The sequence below is a fragment of the Microcaecilia unicolor genome, chromosome 1 (genome assembly GCF_901765095.1).
Source record: "Microcaecilia unicolor chromosome 1, aMicUni1.1, whole genome shotgun sequence".
Taxonomy (NCBI): domain Eukaryota; kingdom Metazoa; phylum Chordata; class Amphibia; order Gymnophiona; family Siphonopidae; genus Microcaecilia; species Microcaecilia unicolor.
The window spans coordinates 188,678,361-188,684,363 of record NC_044031.1 but is presented as its reverse complement, the minus strand read 5'-3'; positions in this window follow the sequence as shown (position 1 = coordinate 188,684,363).

Below are 6,003 nucleotides of genomic sequence, written 5' to 3'. Positions count from 1 at the left end.
TTCCATATATATAATCTCCCCCATAAGGGCCAATTTTATAAAATGGCACCATGCAGAATGTAGACACCTACAGGTCAGATGTGTAACTATATTTTAGGAGAATCCAATAAAGTCCAAAACACTAAGGGGCCCTTTTACTAAGCTGCATAGGTGCCTATGTGCATCCTATGTGCATCAATTTTGATCTACCATCCGGCTACCGTGTGGCCCAGGCGGTAATTTCATTTTTTACACACATCCACTAAGCGCACCGGAAAATATATTTTATTTTCCGGTGCACGGCGCTAACCAGGCGGTTATTGACATTGTACGCTTGTAGATCATTACTGCTCGGTTAACGCGTGAGACTTTACCACATGGTCAATGGGTAACGGTAAGGTCTCAGGCCCAAAATGGACACGCACCAATTTTTATTTTGTCACACATCCATTTTTGGCCAAAAAAAGGCCTTTTTTGCAGGTGTGTTGAAAAATGGACTCGCGTGCGTCCAATACACACGTCTACACCAGCGCAGGCCACTTTTTGGCGCACCTTAGTAAAAGGACCCCTGAGGTAGAAATATAAGAACATCAGACAAAACAGCGAAGATGACTCAAAAAGTGGACGACGCTCCAGATAAAAATAACTGTTTATTGAGGAATAACAAGACTCGACACAGCTGTGTTTCGGCCTATGAGGCCTGCATCAGGAGTCTTTTTGTTCAGTATATACATCCACTTGTAATATTAGTGTCAAAGCGATGATTCTGAATAGGAGCTGCTATGTCTTATATGCTGAGATTCTGTTACATCAATAGAAATATAAGAACACCATCAAAGAACCCCCCAAACCAGTCTAATACCAATCTTATAATTTAAAAAATAAGCGGACCATCACTTAGGGAACTGGCTCTCGGCTATCAAAGTAGGAGTCTAGTTTTTTTAGGGGTCCCTTTACTAAGGCACACTAGAAAATTTAACACATGCTAAAAATTAGCATGTGCTGAGTGCTAGAGACACCCATAGGAATATATAGATGTCTCTAGCATTTAGCACATGCTAAAACTTAGCATGTGCTAAATACGCTAGTGTGCCTTTGTAAAAGACCCCCCTTAATCATCAGTCCATATAAAAATTCTGGGGGTCTTTTGCTAAAGCTTTGCTCAAGTTATCTGCAGCAAGGCCTCATAGGCTCCTTATGGGGGCCCCATTATACAATTATATAATTACCCTTCATCTTCTGAATTCTATATATAGTGCTGAGAGTTAGGTACCAGAATTTGCACACTGATCCAAGATCTGTATGCAACTTAATGAGGAAATGTGTACCAGTTGGCCACTTAATTGGCGCTGATTAATGTTGTGTGAAGTTGTGTGCGCTATTCTATAACTTGGTGCCTAACTTTTCCTGTGCATAATCCAAAAAGGGACATGGCCATGGGAGGGGCATAGGTGGGTCATGGACCTTCCCAAAAATTAGGTAACAAGTTATGGAATAGTGCTGATCTGTGCCTAACTTTAGGTGCCAGACCTGTTTCTTTCAGGCATAAGTCTGGTGCACTAGGCTGTGCCACACAGCACTCAAGGGAAAAGGGAGCCAACTATAGGAATACACTTTAGGCTGTACCTTACAGCACTCGGGGAGAAGGGAAAACCACTCATAGGCACACTCTAGGCTGTACCTTACAGTACTCAGGGAAAAGGGGAAGCCACTCATAGGAACACTCTAGGCTGTACCTTATAGCACTCAAGGAAGTAACCTGTTCCGTGGCAAAGGGAGCATGAAAACGAAGAGCCGACAGGCGCGCGCCCCCCCCCCCCCCAGCAGCGTGCACCCGGGGCGGACCGCCCCACCGCCCCCCCCTCTTGGTACGCACTGCTTAAATGCAATTTATAATCCTACTAGTAAACAAGGCCCATTTCTTAACGCAATGAAACGGGCGCTAGCAATGTAATGAGTTCCTGCCATTAATGTTTCCACGGTTGTATTCTGAATATAATTGTTGTTTACATGTGTAAGATTTCTTTATATACAATATTTTTTGTGTAAACTGTGTTAGAATGTGGTAAAAGTTTTCCTTGTTCAGGCCCTTCAATCAGTTTAACAATCACATCAGAAGAACTCCTTACTCATGAGAATGCAACATACAGTTGCCCATGTGAGAGACTAACAGTGACAGTGTGCTTTACAGACAGTGTAAAAAAGAGAGATACACAGAGTGACTGAGTGTGTGTGTGTGTGTGTGTGTGTGTGATGTCTGTCTGTGTGTGTGATGAGTGACAAAGTGATTAAATGTTTGTCTTCCCTTCCGTTCTGTGCACTTGCCTCCACTGATGTTCATACGTCCCTGTATATGATTGTTTGTTAGAGATTCAATCCACTCCACTTCCCTCCTCCAAGTTTCGTTCTGTTTGGTGAGGGCGGGGACAGTGAGAGCCAATGAAACGCTGAACTACAGACTTACGAACCCTACACTGCCACAGTGCCATGTAGTCAGCTTCAGAATGTTGGAGGTGCTTTTTATTATATAGGATAGGGTAGTATGTACATATTTACAGCTCCTCCTATTTATACCCATCCCTTCTGCGTGAAACAATCTAAAGCTGTACCTGCAACACTTTTTGCAGCAAGCAGATCTTATCACCCATGTTTTATTGATTACACCTCCCTGTCTGTCCACACTCCTCTCCTCCAAAGGAGTACCTCTCCTGGCTACCATCTTTGGCTCCGAACAGCTCTTCACTGTTCCTGCTCCCAGGCTGGGATCCCCAATTTCCCACCTGGAGCACTTCTCCGCTTCATGGTTAATGCTGGAATTTGCAAAAACCACCTCTTCAGTCAGCCTTAATTTTTTCATCCCATGCAGAACTCCTCCTCTCCTCCAAAGGTCCCGGCAGGGGTGCAGGCAGCCAAAGACTTGCATTCTCCATCAACATTATTTTTTAACTCCTAACTCCTTCTCTACTGTCACTCAACAACCAAAAACATTTTCATCGGCAACTTACCCAGGAACCCACCCCCTTGGGCTGAATCCTTTACCACTCATAACCTTGAGAAACTCTGGAAAGTTCTCTCAGGTTTTTAGTAATCCCCATTATAATGGAGGATTACACTCTCCCCTCAGTAAATAAAAGATGACTTTCCTGATTCCATCATAGGAAATCATCTTCCCTTGTCCTCAAGGTCCAACTTTAACCTTCCTCTTCTTCCCTCAGGGGTCACTAAACACCTTTTTAATAATACCACCATTTTTATCCAAATAGAATCATTGTACAGTGGTGGAAATAAGTATTTGATCCCTTGCTGATTTTGTAAGTTTGCCCACTGACAAAGACATGAGCAGCCCATAATTGAAGGGTAGGTTATTGGTAACAGTGAGAGATAGCACATCACAAATTAAATCCGGAAAATCACATTGTGGAAAGTATATGAATTTATTTGCATTCTGCAGAGGGAAATAAGTATTTAATCCCTCTGGCAAACAAGACCTAATACTTGGTGGCAAAACCCTTGTTGGCAAGCACAGCGGTCAGATGTCTTCTGTAGTTGATGATGAGGTTTGCACACATGTCAGGAGGAATTTTGGTCCACTCCTCTTTGCAGATCATCTCTAAATCATTAAGAGTTCTGGGCTGTCGCTTGGCAACTCGCAGCTTCAGCTCCCTCCATAAGTTTTCAATGGGATTAAGGTCTGGTGACTGGCTAGGCCACTCCATGACCCTAATGTGCTTCTTCCTGAGCCACTCCTTTGTTGCCTTGGCTGTATGTTTTGGGTCATTGTCGTGCTGGAAGACCCAGCCACGACCCATTTTTAAGGCCCTGGCGGAGGGGAAGGAGGTTGTCACTCAGAATTGTACGGTACATGGCCCCATCCATTCTCCCATTGATGCGGTGAAGTAGTCCTGTGCCCTTAGCAGAGAAACACCCCCAAAACATAACATTTCCACCTCCATGCTTGACAGTGGGGATGGTGTTCTTTGGGTCATAGGCAGCATTTCTCTTCCTCCAAACACGGCGAGTTGAGTTCATGCCAAAGAGCTCAATTTTTGTCTCATCTGACCACAGCACCTTCTCCCAATCACTCTCGGCATCATCCAGGTGTTCACTGGCAAACTTCAGACGGGCCGTCACATGTGCCTTCCGGAGCAGGGGGACCTTGCGGGCACTGCAGGATTGCAATCCGTTATGTCGTAATGTGTTACCAATGGTTTTCGTGGTGACAGTGGTCCCAGCTGCCTTGAGATCATTGACAAGTTCCCCCCTTGTAGTTGTAGGCTGATTTCTAACCTTCCTCATGATCAAGGATACCCCACGAGGTGAGATTTTGCGTGGAGCCCCAGATCTTTGTCGATTGACAGTCATTTTGTACTTCTTCCATTTTCTTACTATGGCACCAACAGTTGTCTCCTTCTCGCCCAGCGTCTTACTGATGGTTTTGTAGCCCATTCCAGCCTTGTGCAGGTGTATGATCTTGTCCCTGACATCCTTAGACAGCTCCTTGCTCTTGGCCATTTTGTAGAGGTTAGAGTCTGACTGATTCACTGAGTCTGTGGACAGGTGTCTTTCATACAGGTGACCATTGCCGACAGCTGTCTGTCATGCAGGTAACGAGTTGATTTGGAGCATCTACCTGGTCTGTAGGGGCCAGATCTCTTACTGGTTGGTGGGGGATCAAATACTTATTTCCCTCTGCAGAATGCAAATAAATTCATATACTTTCCACAATGTGATTTTCCGGATTTAATTTGTGATGTGCTATCTCTCACTGTTACCAATAACCTACCCTTCAATTATGGGCTGCTCATGTCTTTGTCAGTGGGCAAACTTACAAAATCAGCAAGGGATCAAATACTTATTTCCACCACTGTATGCAACACCTTCTTTTGTTTCTTTACCAAACACTTGTTCAAAATGTACCACACCATTACATTATACACACCCACAGTTTACCAGTTAACCAACAGTTACCATTTACCATGTTTTTCCTTACGATCCTTCCCATTCTACCTTTTTTACCATTTAAGTCAGGTCACCTAGATAACTGTAAGGGTGGCAACCTGCTTAAACCTTTACCTTTTTTTTCTTCAGGTAACACATTGTATCATACCCACACTTTGTTATCAACCCATGATGTTTTCCTTTTACCCCTTGGTAGTCAGAAACAAACATAATTTTTTTTTTTCAAATCCATTACTATTACTTACACATCAACTTGGTTAACTCAATATTACTTTCTCCCTTTTCACAATAACAGCTTCTTCCCACCCATCATTTTCTCAACAAACATTTCTCTTAACATAATTCACAAGCATGAAATGTCTTGTAATGATTTGATTGTCATTATGATGTTTTTGATGCCAAAATTGCAATTTAAATAGATCAATTTGAGTGATATTATATTCAGAGTAATTCAACTATATTTATAACTTTTTTACTCCCTGGGGACTTGTTTTAAGGTAAAGAATTGATTTTAATGGTTTTGTGCCTTTAAATTTTAGTGTTTAAAATCGAGTCATTTTTGCAGTTTTTTTCTATCAGAATTGATAGTTGGAGGTCTGTTTACACATTTGGGCATCTCTTTTATAATATAGTACTTAACATGTTTTTGAAAAGATTTTATTGTTTTTTCAATCCTGATAATTTTTTATTTCACTTTTGCTCTGGTGTGCACATTTTTCATGTTAATGATATAAGTATTTTTATACTTTGATTATGTTTAGAATTTTTAGGGCGTCTTTTACTAAGGTGTGCACACGTTTTTGGTGTGCGCTAAAATTGTGGGCACACTAAACATCAGAGATGCCCATAGGAATGCATTGGCATCTCTAACGTTTAGTGCATGCTAAAAACGTGAGCGCACCTTAGTAAAAGACACCCTTAATGATTTATTAATTTTTTAGAGAGGCATGCTGCTTCTATTCAAAGGTTTGCCCTTTTAATTCAGATTGTCTTTGATTAATTAAAAGATCTTAAACAAAGAGCTAATGGCTCAGGATTTTTTGCTGTTTTTTATACATTCGTGTC